Consider the following 23,360-nt stretch of genomic DNA (forward strand, 5'->3'; position numbering starts at 1 on the left):
ACCGCCCCTAGTTTTTCGCTAAGCGTGTTCATTTCTGTACGCTAGGAAAAAGATTCCGAATCCAGCGCATCCCCTATCAACGCAGACGCCAACAACAAACGTTCTTTTCAAAACCACCATAATTATTATAAAGAATAACTTGAAACATTCTCACATATTTCATTGAGTATCATTCGATTTGAATTACAAGTCAAACGAGTAGTCACGACACTCCGGTTATGCCCTAGACATTACCCACCCATCTTTTTTGCCTTTCTCAATGGAACGGTATTGCAATTGCTCTGAAAACCGACTTTTTAACGAGGGACATATAACGTATGCGGAATGAAATTTGGACAACGCTTCCAGCATTAAAACAAAAATGCAACCGGTTGCAAGGCATCATACTAAACGTCATACTCTAGGCACACTTATTTTAAACATCCAGTGTTAATTTCGACCCGCTAGGAGATACCATGTGAACGAACGGCAGCGAACGCCCAATCTGGCACCTAGCTATTATTCCAAAAAAAAAGAGAACATTTAATAAATCATTCGTTTTCGAGCTCTACATCGAGACAGAGGTTGTTTTTTCTAGTCCGTAGTGCTGTGTGTGGCGATAAAGAATAGTGTTAATCCGCATTCAAGGTTATTTTGCCAGTTCGGTTCGGTCCTCAGTCTTTTGTTCGCGTGTGAGGATTAAACAATAGCCAGCTGTATAAGCTGGATTGTTTCGTCGTTGGACACCAGTTTAAAGCTAAGTGGTTTTTGTCTTTTGTAACACATTTATTGCTTTCTTCCGTCTGCGCGGGCGCTGACCCCGTGCGTTGACGTTTTCTATGGTTCCCTCTCCGGATGGTCAAATGGAAGTTGAATCGGGTTCATCTTCTTAGGCTCCCCCCCCGGCCCAAATGCTATCCAGAACTCTCAACTGGTCCATTTGTGGTCTTCTTTCGGCCCAAGACTAAATCACTGAATCTTCTTCAGATTTCTAGAGACCTGACGGAACGGTTCTCGGCTGTGACCGAAATTTCAAAGGTCCGCTCGGCCAAGGTAAGGGTGTTGCTAGCCAACTCAAAGCAGGCAAACGATATTGCTTGCTGTGAGCACTTTACGCGGGATTATAACGTGTATATTCCAGCTGTAAAAGTACAATCCGAAGGCGTCGTAACCGATGAGAGTTTGACGTGCGAGGATCTGCTGAAGTACGGGGTTGGCCGTTTCAGAGACCGCTTACTTCAGCCAGTGAAAATACTTGAGTGCAAACGTTTGCACTCAGTAGTAGTTGCGGGGGATGGTTCAAAAACGTACCCCCAATCAAACTCTTATCGGGTGACCTTCGCTGGTACCGCTTTGCCAAATTTCGTCCTCTTGCACAAGGTTCGTCTGCCTGTGCGTCTGTTTGTGCCGCGGGTCATGAATTGCACAAAGTGTAAACAACTGGGTCACACAGCCACCCATTGTAGCAATAAGGCTTGCTGTGGAAAATGCGGGGAGAATCATCTAGATGATTCGTGCAGTAAGCAAGCCGAAAAGTGTCCTTACTGTGCGGAGAGTCTGCATGATATCTCGGCATGTCCCGCGTACAAACTACGCGGGGATAAACTGAAACGTTCCCTTGCGGGACGATCCATACATTCTTTCGCAGAAATGTTAAAGAATGCTACGCCACCATCCTCAGCAAACATCTATACTCACTTGCCTCCTGACGAGGGCGAGGCTGGTAACCCACAAGAGGGAACATTTACTAGGGTGCCTAGAAGTTATAGGAAGAGGAGGAACATTTCCTCTCGTAAAGTTCCTTGTAAAGGCCAGAAGGTGTCCCTTGACGGGGCTCCGAAAGTGACATCTATTGGAAGTGTTGCAACCAAACCGAAGCAATTAGCTCCTGGTCTCGGAGGATTAAGCTCAGAGAAGGAGTTCCTAGCACTTCCAGGAACATCAAAAATCCCAAGTGTTCCTTTGTTTCAGTTCGAGAGTAATCACAGCACTGGAATTATAAAACTCTCGGACATAGTGGACTGGATAATAAAAACTTTCAATATTACTGATCCTATTAAAAGTCTTATGTTAGCTTTTCTCCCTACAGTGAGAACATTTTTGAAGCAGTTGACTGCTAAATGGCCCCTCCTCTCAGCGATTGTATCCTTCGATGGCTAACTCATCGAACGAGGTCACGGATTTGATCACTGTTCTACAGTGCAGTTGCAGAAGTATCATCCCGAAAATCGATTCCTTCAAAATTTTAATAAATAATTTGAGTTGCGATGCATTTGCATTATGTGAAACTTGGTTAACTTCCGACATAGATCTCAACTTCCACGACTTTAATATTATTCGCCTGGATCGAGACACCCCCTATGGAGGAGTATTTTTGGGGATCAAAAAGTGCTATTCCTTCTACAGAATTAACCTTCCCTCGATAACAGGTATTGAAGGGCCACTGTTATTTTTATTGTATATCAATGACCTAGGTAGACTCGGGTTAAAAGGGACTCCTCGTCTTTTCGCGGATGACACAGCGTTGTTCTACCCGAACAACAACTGCCTGGATATTGTACGCGACATTGAATCGGATTTAAAAACACTAACGGCGTATTTCAAAGAAAACCTTCTTTTCTTGAACCTATCAAAAACTAAATATATGCTGTTTCGTTCATCTAGAAGAGCTATAGGCGTGCATCCAGACCCAAGAATAGGACAGTCTGTAATTCAGGAAACTAACTGCTTCAAATATTTAGGACTTCACTTAGACCCCACACTCTCCTGGATTGAGCATATAACATCTATTGGCGATTTGCGGCAAAACCAAAATTAGTCATGCGACACCTATGATTCAGCTCATGAACTGGTAAAGTGATACAGTTTGCTTTTTTTCACCCGCAAGTGAGTCGTAGCTTACAACAAAAACTTCATTTTCTTCTCGGAAAAAGCTTACCACTGCCAAAATATGAATGAAACGAGTAAGAAATTTAGTTTTATTTGCAATTATTCTGAAATTACAGCCATTTGCAACTATTTGGCTCATACATTTCTTCGAAATGTATTCGGGGTATTATTGTGGTTATCAAAAATCGTTCCATAAATAAAGTTCCAACTTGAAACCGAGACCCAATCAGTACCAATGTCAAACTCCTTCATATTTTGGACTACATAGGAGATTCAGTGAAGACTATCAGAGAGAAGGATCGGCTGTGTATGATACAAAGCTGACACTTTCCTATTAACCAGACATATTCTTTCCTCGCGTGATCCGGAGAGTTGCATGAATTTACACCATCTCATGAAGGTTTAGCTTAACTTAGGAGGAACTGGAAATGATGTTGCGGCGGCTACGATGCTCAACAAATTACATTTTGGAACAGCACACATATAGCTCTGCGAATAATATTAGAAACCACTATGTTTTACAACCTTTTCGCAAGATGTTTACTCATCATCTTATAAAATGATGGTTTTCCATCATTTTCATAAACAATTATCAACAAATTGATCGGTGATTTGGTGTTTAAAAGTTATTTTTTACCAATGTTTACAGAAAATATATGCACTATGACAGAACAGAATCAAATCAGCAACACTTTGCTTCCAGCGCTATCTGTGAGCGGTTTCAACGTAGAATCGCCAATAGAGAGAAAAGTTGCATCGTTATGTGGGGCTATGCGTAAAGTATGCTCTTTTGTTCCCCAGCATGTACTTCTAAAATTTTATTATGCGCACATTGCTGAACCTTGTATCTGTGTGGGGCCGTGCCAGTATCTCGAATCTGAAAAAGCTACAAACGCTTCAAAACAGATGTCCTGAAATTATTTATAAAAAACCATTTATGTACCCTACTATTTTATTATACAATAATAATGCCCATAACATTTTACCTTTGCTTGGGTTGACTAACTACCAAACAATAATATACATCCACAATGCTTTGCATAATACTATTGCTCATAATAATCTAGAATTTACAACAGGCATTCGAGCTCACAGCACTAGACAAGCCAATCATTTATTATAGAGTATCCACGAACCTTGGTCAAAGACGCATTTCTTTCATCGGACCTAAGTTATTCAACCAGCTTCCTACTGATTTAAAGCAAATAACATGTCGCACTCGTTTCCAAGCAAAATTGAAACAAATTTTAAAAAATAAAATAGGAGAATTTTTAATATAAACTTCGTTCACCACCAATCGAGCTTATTCCTTTAGCTATAATTGGTTAACATTTTTTTAATAAAAACAATTGATAAATGCATTTTTTTTCTAGCAATTAGTAATAAATAAATTTAAATTATTATGAGCTTCCTGCAAAGCTACGATGGGACCCTTAAAAGGATTCTTTTCCGCTGGGTACTCGCCGTAGCTTCTTGTCAAATTTTGTGTTTTGTCGGTCTCGTATTGTTTTTTTTGTTCTCAGCGTTTCCGCGATTCGTAACTTTGTTTTGTTGTGCTGACCTTTTTTTGTACGCTGAGAACTGATGTGTCCACTACCAGGGGGCTCCGTTTGTGAGCTTTTTGGTGTGGGGGTAAGAGGCGGGCTATTAAAAAAAAAGTTGTTGCTTGTCAAGTAACAACCAAAGGCAAAAGCCTTTGCATAGCTTTCATATATATTCCCCCCAACACCGCGGTTGGGCACCGACGGCTACAAGACATCTTAGAATCCCTGCCAGCACCGCGACTAGTTTTAGGAGACTTTAACTCTCACGGTACAGCATGGGGTTGCCTCTATGATGATAACCGGTCTTCCTTAATTCAGGATCTTTGCGATAACTTCAATTTGACAATTTTAAACACGAGTGAAATGACACGGATACCTGCTCCTCCAGCGCGCCCGAGCGTTTTAGACTTGTCCCTTTGCTCAACATCGCTGCGGTTAAATTGCACGTGGAAGGTAATTCCTGATCCCCACGGCAGCGACCATCTGCCGTTTGTAGTCTCAATCAATAACGGTTCAAGGCCATTGAAATCAATCAATATTTCGTATGACCTCACACGAAATATCGATTGGAAGAGCTATGCTGCCGCGATATCCGACAACATCGAATCTACCCAAGAACTTCCTCCGGAGGAAGAGTACAGCTTTTTGGCTGGCTTGATTCTCGACAGCGCGAATCAAGCTCAGACTAAGCCAGTACCCGGCGCGAACATACAAAAACGCTCTCCTAATCCGTGGTGGGATAAAGAGTGCTCAGACGTGTACGCGGAGAAGGCCGCCGCGTATAAGACCTTCCGGGACGACGGGTTACCCGCTAGCTATCGACAATATGCGACGTTAGAAACGCGAATGAAGAGTTTGATGAAAGCCAAGAAACGTAGTTACTGGCGCCGGTTCGTTGACGGACTAACGAGAGAAACATCGATGAGCAATCTTTGGGGCACGGCCCGGCGTTTGCGAAACCGAAACAGTACTAACGAGAGTGCAGAATATTCAAACCGTTGGATATTCGATTTCGCCAAGAAGGTTTGTCCGGATTCCGCCCCGGCACAGAAGATTTACCGCGCCGCGTCTCCTCACGATAGCGCGAACGAAACATCTTTTTCGATGGTGGAGTTCTCACTTGCTCTCTTGTCGTGTAACAATAAAGCTCCGGGGCCAGACAGAATCAAATTCAACTTGTTGAAGAATCTGCCTGACTCTGCCAAGAGACGCTTGTTGAACTTATTTAATAAGTTTCTCGAGGCTAACATTGTCCCACTCGATTGGAGACAAGTGAAGGTCATCGCCATCCAAAAACCAGGAAAACCAGCCTCCGATCACAATTCGTACCGTCCGATCGCAATGCTATCCTGTATCCGGAAGCTGTTCGAGAAAATGATCCTATTCCGCCTCGACAATTGGGTCGAAGCAAATGGCTTACTGTCAGATACACAATTTGACTTTCGCAAAGGCAAAGGGACGAACGATTGTCTTGCGTTGCTCTCAACTGAAATTCAAATGGCCTATGCTAGCAAAGAGCAGATGGCATCAGTGTTCCTAGATATTAAGGTGGCTTTTGATTCAGTTTCGATCAACATTCTTTCAGAGAAGCTGCACCAGCATGGTCTTTCAGCGACTTTAAACAACTTTTTACTAAACTTGTTGTCGGAAAAGCACATGCATTTTTCGCATGGTGACTTATCGACATCACGATTTAGCTACATGGGCCTTCCCCAGGGCTCATGTCTAAGCCCCCTGTTATACAATTTCTACGTCAACGACATTGATGAATGTCTTGACAATTCCTGCACGTTAAGGCAACTTGCAGACGATGGCGTGGTGTCTGTTACGGGACCCAAAGCTGTCGATCTACAAGGACCATTACAGAATACCTTGGACAATTTGTCTACTTGGGCTATTAAGCTGGGTATCGAATTCTCCACGGAGAAAATTGAGCTAGTTGTATTTTCAAGGAAGCGTGAACCAGCACAACTACAGCTTCTATTAATGGGTCAAACTATCGCTCAGGTCTTCACAGTAAAATATCTAGGGGTCTGGTTCGACTCGAAAGGTACTTGGGGATGCCATATTCGGTATCTGAAACAGAAATGCCAGCAAAGGATCAACTTTCTTCGTACAATAACCGGAACATGGTGGGGTGCCCACCCAGGAGACCTAATTAGGTTGTATCAAACAACGATACTGTCGGTAATGGAATACGGATGCTTCTGCTTTCGCTCCGCCGCGAACATACATTTCATCAAACTCGAAAGAATTCAGTATCGTTGTTTGCGTATCGCCGTAGGGTGCATGCAGTCGACCCATACGATGAGTCTCGAAGTGCTGTCGGGCGTTCTCCCGTCGAAAAATCGATTTTGGAAACTCTCATATCGATTGCTCATTCGATGCGATATCTTGAAACCGGTCGTGATTGAAAATTTCGAAAGGCTTGTTGAGCTCAATTCTCAGACCCGTTTCATGTCCCTGTACTTTGACTACATGGCGCAGAATATTAACCCTTCTTCTTACAATCCCAACCGTGTGCATTTCATAAATACTTCTGAATCTACTGTTTTCTTCGACACATCCATGAAAGACGAGATTAGTGGAATTCCGGACCACATACGCCCACAAGTGGTTCCAAACATTTTTTATAATAAAGTCCGAGAAGTCGACTGTTCTAAGATGTTTTATACTGACGGATCAAACCTCGAAGGGTCCACTGGCTTCGGTATTTTCAATCAAAAGTTCACCGCCTCCTACAAACTCAGTGACCCTGCTTCAGTTTACGCCGCAGAACTAGCTGCCATTCAGTATACCCTTGGAGTCATTGAAACATTACCCGCAAGCCATTACTTCATCGTTTCGGATAGCCTCAGTTCCATTGACGCTATTCGCTCGATGAAACATGGAAAGCACTCCTCGTATTTTTTGGGGAAAATACGGGAGCTACTGAGTGCTTTATCTGACAACTCTTTCCAGATTACCTTGGTATGGGTCCCTTCTCATTGCTCCATTCCGGGCAATGAGAAGGCAGACTCCTTAGCTAAGATGGGTGCCTTAGAAGGAGACGTTTACGAAAGACCAATTTGCTTCAGCGAATTTTTCAGTATTACTCATCAGAGAACCCTCGAAATTTGGCAAACTTCGTGGAGCAGTGGAGAGCTGGGAAGGTGGCTACATTCGATAATCCCTAAGGTATCGACGAAACCTTGGTTCATGGGGATGGATGTGGGTCGTGACTTCATTCGTGTGATGTCCCGACTGATGGCAAACCATTACACGCTGGATACACATCTCCGGCGTATTGGGCTCGTGGATAGTGGTATCTGCGCTTGTGGCGACGGCTATCACGACATCGAGCACATTGTCTGGGCGTACACCGAGTACAGTTCCGCCAGGTCTCGGCTAATGGATACCCTGCGGGCCCGAGGAAGACCAACCAACGTCCCGGTTCGAGATGTGCTGGCAAGCCGCGATGTCCCTTATATACACCTTTGTGAAAACCATCAATATACAAGTCTACTGCCCCTTCTTATTTTCCTTATCATTCTCAGAACCCTCTTCCACCTGTATCAAAGCATCTGTATCGAATGAGCCAACAAACACGGGACCTACGGCACGAACATAACACGCTTAACTCGAAATGTACCCGATCCACATCTGAGCCGTACTACGAAATCGTCTGGAAAAACCCCTGCCATCTTGAGGAGGACCACCTGGCGTCCCACTACATGATTCCCCTGATGAAGGCCACCCGAGTTTGTAATCCATCCGTTGATCTCACGATGCCTGAAACTGAAATAATTTTCTCTCCCTGCCATCTACCCTGCCTCCCCTGACTCTTATACCCAGAAGTAACACCCCTACCCCTCCCCCCCAATGTCTTCACGAAGCATTTAGCTCTTCTTGTCTCTTCTAGTTTTAACTATTATATTATATAATCTCGTAGAAAATGCCCAACTCTACTACCCACAAAAATAACTATAATTACGAATCTTTACAAAATTCAATCATGCCCTCTAGTTATTCCTACTTTTAAGATAGTCGTAAAAAATTGTCCCCCTTAGTTAAACATTATTTGCTCCAATAATCTCACTGATAAAAATGTCAAACCATATTGCCACAAAAACTAAATGACCCCCCTAATCTTACGAAAATAATATTATCCCCTTGTGTAGATATATAAGATAGCTATAAAATCGCATTAGTTTAATTTAAAAAAAATCAATATGTAATCCCCTAGTTTTAAGCAATTTAAAATGTAAAACAAAACAAAATTGGCACCTTTAAGCTAACGCAACGTGCCTTATCAAATAAACGATTTGAATAAAAAAAATTTAATAAATGGTTTTCTACAAAAAAAAATTGCCTTTTGAATTTTGTCCAAACTTTATTCCGCATACGTTACCATTCGATTAAGTTCGTCGAGTTCGGCAAATGTCTGTGTGTGTATGTATGTGTGTGTATGTGCGTCTGTGTGTATCTGACCAAAAATGTCACTCATTTTTCTCAGAGATGGCTGAACCGATTTTGACAAACTTAGTCTCAAATGAAAGGTGCAACGTTCCCATAGGCTGCTATTGAATTTCTAATGGATTTTTCCAAAACATGACCACAACTGCTTCGATTTGTAGTATTAGGTCACTAACATCCATTCAAAGTCTATTTGGCCACATTGGCCATCATCATCGGTTGCGGAAGCCCCGGCGGAAGTATCCAAATTCAGAATAACAGTCACATCGGTTCCTCAGAGATGGCTAGACCGATTCAACTAAACTTGGTCTCAAATGAAAGGTATTGCGTCCCCGTAAATGGTCATTTAATTTCACCCCGATCCGATTTCCGGTTCCGGAGTTACAGGTTGTAGCGTGCGATCACATAGCAAATTGTGATTCAAACCGATACTCCGATGAAAGCAAAAAAGGTAAAAATTTCGCTAAAATGTCTCTCAAACAACTTAAATTTGCTGTTCTAGGTCACCGACGGCCAACCAAACTTTCGTTGACTACATTGACCACCATAGACGGTTCCGGAAGTGCCCGGGAAAAGCGGCCATCTTTCAAAATTTGCGAACTCACATCAGTTTCCCGGAAATGGTTGGGCCGATTTTCATAAACTTAGTCCCAAATGATAGCTATAATATCCCCACAGATGTCTATAAAATTCCGTACGGATCGCTTATATGGGTCGGGAAATATAGACTAAACCGTCCGGTCACATATGAAATTCCCATATAAGCCGGAACTCAAAATTTTTTTTCAAAGGGGGGACCCCATGAAATTTCAGAAATCGAATTTTTATTTTTGATGCCAAACATTTTTAAAATGCATGACACGTCGAGATTTTATGTTATCCCGAATTTTTTTTTGTGAAAATCGACTTTTTGGGACTTTGCCGATTTCGTACCTTTTTGCCTTTCTCAATAGAAAGGTATTGCAATTGCTCTGAAAACCGACTTTTTAACGGAGGGCCGAGTGACATATACCATTCGATTCAGTTCGTCGAGTTCGGCAAATGTCTGTGCGTGTGTATGTATGTGTGTATGTATGTGTGTGTATGTGCGTCTGTGTGTGTATGTGACCAAAAATGTCTTATTTTTCTCAGAGATGGCTGAACCGATTTTGACAAACTTAGTCTCAAATGAAAGGTGTGACGTTCCCATAGGCTGCTATTGAATTTCTAATGGATCCGACTTCCGGTTCCGGAATTACAGGGTAATGAGTATGAACACGCAGCAAATGTCGATTTCAATAAATTCTGTGATAAATGTATACAGGTGAAATTTTTTCCAAAATAAGACCACAGCTGCTTCGATTTGTAGTATTAGGTCACTAACATCCATTCAAAGTCTTTTAGCCACATTGGCCACCATCATCGGTTCTGGACGCCGCGACGGAAGTATCTAAATTCAGAATAACAGTCACATCGGTTTCTCAGAGATGGCTAGATCGATTTAACTAAACTTGGTCTCAAATGAAAGGTATTGCGTCCCCGTAAATGGCTATTTAATTTCATCCCGATCCGACTTCCGTTTCCGGAGTTACAGGTTGTGGCGTACGATCACATAGCAAATTGCGATTCAAACCGATACAACGGCGGTTTTTCGGTACAAAAATCAATAACTCCCAAACCGTTCATTTTAGAGAAATTATGTCTGATAGAATATTTTTGGGGATTAAATTCGCTTTCTTTTAAAGTAAAATGTAGCTAGGGTGGTCCTCTCAAACATTCTTTTCAAAAAATTATTTTTCGAACAAAATGGTATAGCAAGGTACTTCCCTCTCCTAGGTTGACGGGTTTGACGGTATTGCAAACATCTTCAAGCATATTTGAGCAGACACCTGCTTTAAGATGGTTATTGCATTACTCCTCGATAGTGGTGCATCGAGGAGACCGAGAGGGCTTATGGGCCTTTTTAATGTTTTTTTTTGTTATTTCATACTCTGCACCAGCCCAAACTAACTGTCAGCTAAGAGCCTGTGCACACTGGCGTGGCCGATTGGCAGGTCGCCGTGGATTGACTTTTTCTGTGGGCTGTGTTTTTGCAGACATTGTTCAACAGCTTAACGGCTGTCTTTTTGAGCACGGCTCGCAGTGGGAGTCATTGTGTGTCGATTTATCGGTCGACCTCGTCAACGTGCACAGGCACATTAAAAAAATAACAGTTGAACCCTATTAGTTGTGTTGTGTTGTAATAATTGTAATTTTTAGTACTAGTATAAAATTGTTATGTGCTAGTCGTATGTCTATCTGTGTATGTGTTCGTCTGAGTATTTGTGACATATGGGTCAGGGAATGGATGCAGAACTGGCTTATATGATAGAATAGTGGGTAATCCTTCTTTGGATCACTTTTTACCGGTGTTCAATTCGTCCATTCGATTCGACTCATTCGGATTGGATAAATGAAGGTACGATTAATTTACCGACGCACATCAATCATCCATTCCCGGTCAGCATAGCATGAGAAACTTTTAACGGAATGCAATTGTCGTTAATAGTAAATATATATCATTTTCTGGCATTTAGACGATTCCAAGTAGTTTTATTGCGTGTTACATGTATGTTGTTGAAATAATACTCAATAATAACACTAACTCTTCTCTTTATTTCATTTTGTTTTATTTATTTTCGGTCTCATGCGTCACATTCCTATGATGGCCTCTCCGAGTTCATTCATCAAAAAAGGGTAACATTGCTGCCAACAATGACTATTCGCTACCATCAGACGTCGCCAGGTTTTAGAAGAATTGAGATGCACTCTCATACTCAATTGAATCAAATAAGTAGGAACGACCAAAAACTGCAAGTAGCATATTACACACGTCTTATTTTAACACATTAAATATTATTTGTATTAACTTATTATTTACAGGTAACACACATATCTCAACACACAACACTTCCCATACACACGTAAACATTCAAACTCGTAAATATACAAATGCTCGACAGGTGACTGGGCCAAGTACATTCACTCGTAGGATCTATCATTTCGATGATAGCCTGAGATTCTACGAAACCAATGCACAATTAAGCTGACATAAGCTAGTCTCGTCTGGTGAGTGCATGTAACCTGGAAGCCCTAGACACGGCAGGACGAGACGGACAGATGACGGACTGGACTCGACGGGGCCTAGTTCAAAGTTTTAGGCATTCTTCAATGCACGGCTAGCAACATAAAAAAAGAAAGGATGTGCTATGTGTGGTGGTTGGCTATTCAAGTATTGGTAGAGTTTGAAGTACTAATGTATGTCTTTCATGTGATGATCATAAATTCAGCTGTATCTTGTACCTATCTAACCTATTACGTATCTCATATATTGTCCTTTATTTCTTCTTCTCGAGTCCTATACAGTAATGCCGACACGCCCCCAGTACACCCCGTGCGGCAGCTTGGACACCTACCAATAGCACGTGTACTGGGCTAGGACGTAAAGGTCTTCTCCATTGTAAAAAAAAGCCACATGTTGTGTCCTGGCACTTTTAGATTTTTTTACAATTGATTTGCTTATTTACATGTAGGGTAATGAGCCTATTATTGGATTTCGGACTATTTCGTTAAGGGTTTATATATGATGAGGTCGGTCAAAAAGTCGAGCTTTTTTATTTTTTTTATCTTAATGTATAGATTCTTAAGAAAGTATCTGAAATTTTTATAGAGGTCTAAACAGTAGAAGCAAAGTTATGGCGCTGTTCATATTGTTCCTTTATATGAACGGAGGAAGTGGCGTGAAACTTTAAACGTAAATTATCTTAAAATCATGTTTTACAAAAACGTTGTTGCAATGTCTAGGAGTGCCGATTCCATTCGGTCGATTCCATTTCTAGTTTTAAATTCCTATTTTCCGTGTCCTTGAGGGGCCTTCTGGTGTATTGGGTAAACAAATCGACTTCTTTTTTATTCGGTTGATTGTTAGTTATCCGCAGGAAAATCTAACAAAATAATGAGAAAACCAAAATACGCACGATACGGCAGGTATGCCGAGATATGCATTTTCTCTTGAATTGATCACCTTTTCTTTTGAAAGGACAACATCAACAATTGTAGATGGGACTATTTCTATGGATGTTGAAACAACGAGAACTGAATCGTAGCCTCTTCGAATACACTGATTTTAATAGTCATGATATTTGTCCAAAACCTTAACGTGCCAGATTCCTTCAAGTTTAGCTCTGGGAGGTTCAACAACTTTATGAAACGGTAAAGTAAAGCTGTATGGGGAAAAATTATCCGCTTATGCCATTTCGTTTGACCCAACGCTTTGAACAAAGATGGCAGATGCTGCTTTAACCAACGGCTTCAAGTGTGATAATAGAAACATGGCAAAAATAGGTTTACCCATTATGATTTATTCTTTTTGACTAACTTTAACTTTTTATTACTTTTTGTTCATAGAAATACATGGGTTAATGCTTGAATGTAATTTTTTGTTTTGAATATATCACGCTAAAATACAGACCGACCGTGATATAATCGAAACATTACTGTACTGCCATTTCAGCTGGGTCAGCAAAGATGGTGATAGTGAACGTCTTAACACTCACACATTCTCAAACGCGGTCTCAAGCGGGAACCTACAAACATGCCCTCGCGCACGCGATTGCGAATCGATCACGTCCGGAAGTCTATTCTTGATCCTAGAAGCCTAGGTCCATGCCTTCAGCTGGACCAATTAAGAAAATACGCCCATACATATGAGACAACACGTCTCATGGCGACATGAGCGGGAACCCTATCGATATAAACGATCCCACTCTCCGCCAGAATTCTAACTGCGCACCGAAAATTTAATATCAGACTCACGGTTCGCGCGATCATTCAAGAACACACGTTACAAAATCACGTCAGCGCACAAACGTTAGAGCCCCTCGCGATTTTCCAAGCAACCTACGCCCACGAACTCGCAAACATGATTACACCTCGGTGATAAGGTGAAAATCTCAGCACTCATAAACTCAGCAACACGATCTCAAGCGTCAACCTACAAACTCCCGCGCTCGCGCCATCATGTATCGGGATCGTCCGGAAGTCTCTATCCTCGGTACCAACAATCTAGGTCCTATTGAATTAATAAAAAAAATAATAAAATTGAAAAATAACTCCCATATCCACTAGACAAAACGTTCCATGGCGACATGACCGGAAACTCTAGTAATATGGGGTAACTCTCTCCCTGTCAGAATGTGATCCGTACACCGAAAGCTAAAGATCAGAATGACGGTCCGCGAATATATGAATGGCCGCAGGGTTTCAAAATCGAATTTATACACGCGAAGTCACCTACACGCGAGCACACGCGACAAACACGTCAACATACGAACGCTTAAACCCTTCGCGATCATCTACGCACACATATGCCCGCGATCGCGTAAACTTGATAACACTCCGGCATTTGTTTAGTACTTACGAAGTTACAAACGCGGTCTCAAACGCGAACCCGCAACGCGCGCGATCATGAATCGGTCACGTCCGGAAATCTTTAGCCTTCATTCTAGCAATTTATGTCCATACATTCAGTTGAACCAATCAAAAAAAATAAAGCTCATATCCACTAGACCACGCGTTCTACGGCGACATGAATGGGAATTCTAATGATATGTAAGAACCGACTTTCTTCTGGAATCTGAACCGTACACAAAAAATTAAGTATCAGATTCATGGTCCGCGCACGATCATTCTAGAACACACGCGAATATGCGAAAAGCACACGGTTATGAAATAGAATTTATACACGCGAAGTCATACACGTTAGCACACGCGACATACAAACGCACACGCGATCGAGCACGTTAACGTACAAATGTTCGATCCCTTCGCGATGATACACGCGATCGCGAGTCCCTACGCCCGCATATACCTGAACCGTACAATGAATATCACATTCAGAATCACGGCCCGCTACAATTGGTCTAATGCTGTGTTTTAGTGGGCGACATTGCCTGTCTCGTCTGCAAATTGTAGTATGTGATTCTGACGGGGAGCCCTGCCGAGAACCTAGCTCTACAGCTCCAGTAGGACAACTCTCGAAAAAAAATGGTATAGCAAGGTACCTACTTCAGCAAAGTTGTAGAAAAATGTTTTTCAGTTAACATTTTCAATTGAATCAAAGTTATAGCGCTATCGGTTTTCATGTTATAATTATTTTTCTTCTTTAACTTAAGGTGTTTCTGAAAAAGTCAGTTTTTTAACTATAACTTTTTAAATAGTTAGTCTATCTTCATACTCTCTATGAAGCAATTTTAGTACTTTTTATTGCGCATATTTCTGCTGAAGGATGTGAATCGATATCATTTTTCGTTATCGAGTTACGATCATTTTTTTAAATAAAAATGAAATTTTTCAATGACCTCTAACTCAGAAGGTTGCAAAAAGTAGCAGCTAAATTTGTACTCTTTTGAAAGTGCATCAAAAATACTATAAAATATTTCAAAATCAAAATCAGCATTTTTGCCCTTCGATGTCAAATATAAACAACAACACCACGAGTCGTGACAGTTTAATTGGTATCAATCTCATTCATGGATCGAATCGCAGTAGCCGACGACTGCTTTGATCAACGCGTGTAGTGCTTTGTATTATTAGTGCTGTTAAAATGGATAAAATAAAATTGTTCGATCTCTAGAAAGTGGCCAAAGGTGAAAATAAAAATAAAATAAAAGTTGTGTTTGAGGAAATTGATGTGGGAAAAAATGAAAAAAAGTTCACTCAGAATGCAAAAGCTGTAACAATTAAAACATGTAAAAGGTTTGATCAATTTTGGAAAGACAGTAATCGAATTGAGACGAAAGTCCTCGATAAAAATTCGAAATATTTTGAGAAGCCGTTAACAGTTCCTACAAAAGATTCAAACTGCACTTCCTCCCAAACCAGCATTCACAGAAATTTGTCGCTTGCTTAGAACAGAATGAAGGGTAATCTTTAATTCATTTGCTTTTTAAGGCAAAATGCGCTACATTGTATATTATGTCAACACTTCCATTACCAACAAGTTTCATGAGCGAACAAGGAGCTGAGGCTCGAAACAAATACTACCGGAGCGATCGACTGAGTCACGGTAGAAATTGTTCAAGAGTCGCGAACATGGAAGATGTTTTCTTTAGAGCAATGGACTCGTCTGATCCGGATCTGCCTGAGCCTAACGTTTTCAATATTTGTGTACATATATTTGACAAGCTCAAAAAATCATTTAAAAACTCGACTTTTTGATCTAGTAAAGCAGGTTCTAAATGGCAATGACCAGGCCGTTAAAAACAGCCGTATGCTGATGTCATTTGATCATAATGTTGATGTCAACATTTTTCGCTGAACGACAAAAAAGCAAAAGTTGATTTTGAGATATTTTATAGTATTTTTGATGCACTTTCGAAAGAGTACAAATTTAGCTGCTACTTTTTGCAACCTTCTGAGTTAGAGGTCATTGAAAAATTTCATTTTTCTTTAAAAAAATGATCGTAACTCGATAACGAAAAATGATATCAATTCACATTCTTCAGCAGAAATATGCGCAATGAAAAGAACTAAAATTGCTTCATAGAGAGTATGAAGATAGACTAACTATTTAAAAAGTTATAGTTAAAAAACTGACTTTTTCAGAAACCTAAGATAAAGAAGAAAAATAATTATAACATGAAAACCAATAATGCTATAACTTTGATTCTTTTGAAAATGTTACTTGAAAAACATTTTTCTACAACTTTGCTGAAGTAAGTACCTTGCTACACCATTTAGTTCTAAACATAATTTTTCGAAAAGAATGTTTGAGAGGACCACCCTAGCTACATTTTGCTTTAAAAGAAAGAAAATTGAATTTCCAAAAATATTTTCTCAGACATAATTTCTCTAAAATGAACGGTTTAGAAGTTATTGATTTTTGTACCGAAAAACCGCCCTTGTGACCCATAGTGCGATACTCCGACGAAAGCAAAAAAGGTGAAAATTTCGCTAAAATGTCTCAAACAACTTAAATTTGCTGTTCTAGGTCACCGACGGCCAACCAAACTTTCGTTGACTACATTGACCACCATAGACGGTTCCGGAAGTGCCCGGGAAAAGCGGCCATCTTTCAAAATTTACGAACTCACATCAGTTTCCCGGAAATGGTTGGGCCGATTTTCACAAACTTAGTCCCAAATGATAGCTATAATATATCCACAGATGTTTATAAAATTTCGTACGGATCGCTTTTATGGGTCCGGAAATATAGACTAAATCGTCCGGTCACATATGAAATTCTCATATAAGCCGGAACCCCATTTGTTTTTCAAGGGGGGACCCCATGAAATTTCAGAAATCGAATTCGTATTTTTGATGCCAAACATCTTTAAAATGCATGAAACGTCGAGATTTTATGTTATCTAGAAAATATTTTTTTTTAAAATCGACTTTTTGGGACTGCCGATTTCGCACCTTTTTTGCCTTTCTCAATAGAAAGGTGTTGCAATTGCTCTGAAAATCGACTTTTTAATGGAGGCCCGGAGGGCCGATTCAGTACGACGAGTTCGGCAAATGTCTGTGCGTGTGTATGTGTGTGTATGTGCGTCTGTGTGTGTATGTGACCAAAAATGTCACTCATTTTTCTCAGAGATGGCTGCACCGATTTTGACAAACTTAGTCTTAAATGAAAGATACAACGTTCCCATAGGCTGCTATCGAATTTCTGATGGATCCGACTTCCGGTTCCGGGATTACAGGGCGGTGAGCACGATCACGCAGAAAATGTCGATTTTAATAAATTCTGCAATTAATGTATAAAGGTGAACATTTTTCCAAAATATGACCACAACTGCTTCGATTTGTAGTATTAGGTCACTAACATCCATCCAAATCTTTTTGGCCACATTGGCCACCATCATCGGTTCTGGACGCCCCAAATTCAGTATAACAGTCACATCGGTTTCTCGGAGATGGCTAGACCGATTCAACCAAACTTAGTCTCAAATGAAAGGTGTTGCGCCTTCGTAAATGGCTATTTAATTTCATCCCGATCCGATATCCGGTTCCGGAGTTACAGGTTGTGGCGTGCGATCACATAGCAAATTGCGATTCAAACCGATACTCCGATGAAAGCAAAAAACGCTTTTAATCCACCGAACAGTGTGATGAGACATTTCTTATAACTCTTATCACTCTCTTCGGATATTATATCGTTTGAGAACATTTAGAACTTGATGCTTCGCGATGGGAACGTTGTATCTTTCATTTGAGACTAAGTTTGTCAAAATCGGTGCAGCCATCTCTGAGAAAAATGAGTGACTTTGAAATAGTCTTGAAATATTCACTGTTGATTTTCTTTGAATGATGTCACTCCTAGTATTGCTTTTTTCAGTCGTGTTGGAAATTTGAGTAAAGTATAAACTTCAAATCGATTCAAAAAAAATTCGATTTTTTTGGCTCAGTACAATCAGTTTTCCCACCACAATGCATTGTTTGAGGAATTTAGATATTTTATTAACAGAGCATTAGTAATAATTCGTTTGTATGTCTATTTTATGGGCCATTTTTTCGCTTTCCCAATGATTTGGTTTGAGAATTCTAGCACTGATGTTGTCCTATGCTGATTTGAGCGATTCTCTGGGTCCTGCCACTATCCCATGTAGTATGTGTTATCACTCCGATACTCCGATGAAAGCAATAAACGCTTTTAATCCACCGAACAGTGTGATGAGACATTTCTTATAACTCTTATCACTCTCTTCGGATATTATATCGTTTGAGAACATTTAGAACTTGATGCTTCGCGATGTTTTTGATAACACATACTACATGGGATAGTGGCAGGACTCAGAGAATCGCTCAAATCAGCATAGGACAATATCAGTGCTAGAAATCTCAAACCAAATCATTGTGAAAGCGAAAAAATGGCCCATAAAATAGACATAGAAACGAATTATTGCTAATGCTCTGTTAATAAAATATCTAAATTCCTCAATCAATGCATTGTGGTGGGAAAACTGATTGTACTGAGCCAAAAAAATCGATTTTTTTTGAATCGATTTGATGTTTATACTTTACTCAAATTTCCAACGCGACTGAAAAAAGCGATACTAGGAGTGACACCATTCAAAGAAAATCAACAGTGAATATTTCAAGACTTGGTTTTATTTCCTATTTAAGAACTATTGTGACTAGATTGCATGATTCAGTGATCGAAACCCAAAACTTCATGAAGTATTTGAAATTATTAAATTAAAATTTGTGTTTGCTATTGAAATTGACAAAATGATAGTATATATAGTATATAGCCCCTTTGGCGATTGTTTACTTTTTCGTTTCCACCTATCAGCATTGAAGTATCGCCCTGACGTTTCTTTACAATACCAATTTTACAATTGGTGGGGGTTTGGTGAAAATCGATCTTACTGTCCAAACGGCATAATTCCGAAACCGTAATTTTTGAAGTTTTAAAGTTAAGCAGAATTAATTTTTCAGAAAATAGTAACAGAGTTCGTGTCTTTAGCGAATTTGTTGAGACTTTATTGTAATCATGAATATTAACCTGAGAAAATTCACCATAAATACTTCTTGGACGATATACCGCCAAAATTATTTTATCAAATGATGCGCTGTTTAACGTTTGTAAAACTCATCTAAGATACTAAACCTCCGAAATTGGCGGTTTCAAAATGATGTTATCTTGACCTTAAATTACTGTTTTTGAACATTTGACCTATACATATGATTGATCATGCAACAAAAATCAAATTCTCATCAAAATCGATCAGGACCTGCTAGAGTCGAATGGCAATCGTCATTTTTCATAATTTTCTCTCTACATTCGGAAAGTATTATCCTCGTTATTAATCATGTTACGTTTTCGTCTCAACTCGACGCATTCCCAAAATAAAAACCTGTTTTAATCCACCTAGTGGTGCAATTGTACTTTTCTAATTTGTCCAGACTACGATTCCATGGCTGGTTATGTTCTAGTAATGGGCATTCTGGAAAAAAATCGATTTCGTCAGATCGATTTTTTTAATTAAAAAAATCGATCGTCGAAAAAATCGAAAGTAAAAAATCGATTTTACAAAAATCGATGTTCCTTTTTTAAATAAAATTTATTTCCTAAATTGCTGTTAGATGACATATTTTTCTTTTTTATTTGTGAGTACTTATTTGTAAGAAGTCGCTCCTAAAATATATTTGTACAAAAAAGTAGCACATTGCATATGGATACCGAATCCAAATATCTTGTGCAGTTATTTAGGATCACCTTTTCAATTAAATAAACATTGATATTATCAAATATTATTATTTCTTTAATAGATTTCCTTTAACCATAGTAATTTTAGAGTCTGTGCCAAGAATTGCAGGTACTACATTACATGGTCAACTGGACGATCGAGAGCGAAACGGTTAGCTGTTAACAAAATATAAAAATTGTCAACGAAAGTAAACAAACAAGTAAAGATATTGAAGATGACAATGGTAACCTAAATGGATTTTATTGCTATATTGAAATACAATTTTCTTTGATTTTTAGAATAATCCAACGAAATAACAAATATATCAAAATCAATTCTAGGACAGTCATCATGAAGACCAAACGTGGTCGTCAAGCGAACCAAGAAATGTCAGACGTGCCATGCGCGTAGGGTTCAGTTTATGCCTGTTGTCCGTGATGGCTCCTGTCCTAGAAAAAGTCTTTCAGGTGGTACAGAAGTTACCATTCGAGACAAAAAATCACGTGCAATTGGGTAAACATTGGGTGTGGGTTCCCACACTTCCAATGGGTACGACGTTCTAGAAACGACCGGCTGGTGGAGAAAATTTCTTAATGCTCCCGAAATTCCTCCAGGTGTATCCAATTCCAACGTTGCGATCGATTCAATAATCTGTTGGAATAAGTAAATTAAAATTTTAAGTTTAAAAAGTATTATAAATTCATTACCAATTGATCGTGTACATCCCACAAGTTATCCGAGGATGAAGAAAAAGATGGACTGTGTGTCGGTTTAACATCCTTATTAGATTTCAAAATCATATCCGAAACAGTTTTAACCACCTTGGAGTGAGCAAGCGGACTAAAATACATCGCTTTAAAACGTGGATCGAGAAGTGTGGCGATGGAGAAAATTGACCAGCTCGACATCCTTAAACCGCTTGTTATATTGCATCAACAGTGCAGTTTTCAATTGTTTTACTTGGCGCGTTTCACACGTGCGCGTTCCGATTTTCTATACAAATAGAAATTATTTAACAAAAATATAAGAAATGTGAAAAAAACATTAACTGATTTTCTATTGGCACTTATCCTTTTCATAAGATTTAGTACCGTGGAAGCACCATACTTGACGCGGTTAACACAATTTCGAATTCAAATACGATTAAAAAATTAAAAGTTCATTCAATTCCATAAATATTTCACACAGTAATAGTTCAACTAATATACAATACGAGTAAAATACTTGAAAAAAAAGTTTATAAGAATTTCACATTGTTATGTAAAACTTTTGCGCAACATTTAGGGTCCATAATTTGACGCATGGTTTTTCTGAAGTCTTATTTGACGCAAAGTGTTCCTTATTTGACGCACTTTGAAGGATGACTAATATTCAACGAAATATCACTATTCATTTAATATTTTATGTACACATGATACAAATGCAGGTTTTATTCAAGATTAATCAATTTAATTTTTTTCAAAGCAGCAGGTTGATTTTTAACGCTTTTTGCTGCCGCAGCTCTCTTGGCATCTCTGGCTGCTTTTTTCTCTGCACGAATTTGTTCTTCCTTCTGCTTTTCCATTTCTAACCTTTCAAATCATGCTTTTTACTCGTCGCTTGTAGCAACAGCTGGGGGACGAGGTCGTTTGCGTGAGCCTTTCGTCATATTGAGCGAAGTTTTAGGTAAAATCAATGCATTTTGAATACATTTTCTTTTCGCTCTGACAATACTGAGCCAGATGAATTTTGTAAAAAAAACTTCTGATGCGTTGTCCGGTCTTAATTAACATTCTTCTTGCTCCGGGTGCTCTTCCAGGATTTTAATATCTATAGGCTTTTCCGGACATTCTGGTGAAACAGCTGCGAAGTGTGCTGTAGGCGGACATTCATCATTTGACGTTGTTGTAATAGTTGTATTCATTAAACTTTCATACATATCCCATGTTTCCAACATGGATTGGTTTCATTTATCTGTGAATAAATTTTAAGTTAATTTCTTAATTACAATAAACTGCAGCATACTCACCTTCAGAATCATCTTTTTCGTACCCGTAGAATCCATCTTCTACTTCGGTTGATAGATTCGTAGTCAGCTTTGCCTTTTCTTTAATTTTCTTCCAGACATAGAACAGGTTGGTGTTACCTACTGGACCCGGCCAAATCGAATCCGATTCATGTTTTTCAACTGTCCAACTTTGAGAGTAGATTCAAGATATCTAAAACAAATGTTTGCCTCTGTATTTTTTTTTTCAATTTGTTTATTTGATAAGGCACGTATGCGTTAGCTTAAAGGTGCCATTTTTTCATTGTTTTACATTTTGAATTTCTTAAAACTAGAGTTACACATTTCAATATTATTTTGTTTTATATAATGAAACTAAAAAAAAACTTTACAGCTAACTTATACATATAAAAGAGGGTATAATATAATATTCGTAAGATTTGGGGGACGGGTCATTTTGTGTGTTCTTTGTATAGTAATTCACTTTATGATTTTTAGAAGGGAGATTGTAGAAGAAATTAATTATTAACTAAGCGGAACATTTTACAAGCTTATTAACTAGAAATAACTAGAGAGAGTGGTTCAAGATTAAGGGGAATTAATTAGGGCTATTTTAAAGTAGTGGTTCTGTTGTGCATTTCTTAACGAGATTAAATATTGATCAACTAAAACTAGAAGATAGGGGGGCACATAAGTTTTGGGAAGATATTCAAAGGGAGAAGGGGGTGAAGTCATACATCTGTGTATCAGAGACATGGGAGGGAGGGTGAACAAGGCTGAAGGGGGGGGGGAGGAGATATAAACTTTCTGTTTCCGGCATCAGGAATTAACGGCCAGGATTACAGACTCGAACGGATTGATCAACTAAAACTAGAAGATAGGGGGCACATAAGTTTTGGGAAGATATTCAAGGGGAAAAGGGGGTGAAGTCATACATCTGTGTATCAGAGACATGGGAGAGAGGGTGGACAATGCTGAATGGGGGGGGGATATAAACATTCAGTTTCCGGCATCAGGAATCAACGGCCAGGATTACAGATTCGAACTGTTGCATGAAGTATTGGGACGCCGGGCGGTTTTCCTCGAGTCGGCAGGGGTTCCTCCAGACGATTTCGTAGTACGGCTCAGGTACGGATCGGAAACACACCGCGTTGCGCGTGTGATGTTGTACTGTAGATCTCGTGTTGTTAATTCATTCGACAGATGTTTTGTCTCGTCTTGGAGTCGTATCAAACCATCGTTGGGGTACGGTAGGCGGAAGAGGGCACTTCTGGGAATGATAAGAGAAAAGATAAGGAC

General features: G+C 39.6%; 1 protein-coding gene across 4 annotated transcripts in view; it reads left to right on the forward strand.

Annotated features, from left to right (window-relative positions):
- Window positions 1-23,360, forward strand: part of LOC131688162 (syntaxin-16) — a 515,695-nt gene that overhangs the window by 90,486 nt on the left and 401,849 nt on the right. The window contains exon 2 of one of the 4 annotated variants that reach the window (XM_058972411.1): window positions 11,582-11,698. The exons of the other annotated variants lie outside the window; for them this stretch is intronic. The gene's annotated coding sequence lies outside the window, so the exon portion shown is untranslated. The remainder of the gene's footprint in view (window positions 1-11,581; window positions 11,699-23,360) is intronic. 4 annotated transcript variants of the gene reach the window in all.

This window comes from Topomyia yanbarensis, chromosome 1 (genome assembly GCF_030247195.1).
Source record: "Topomyia yanbarensis strain Yona2022 chromosome 1, ASM3024719v1, whole genome shotgun sequence".
Lineage (NCBI taxonomy): Eukaryota > Metazoa > Arthropoda > Insecta > Diptera > Culicidae > Topomyia > Topomyia yanbarensis.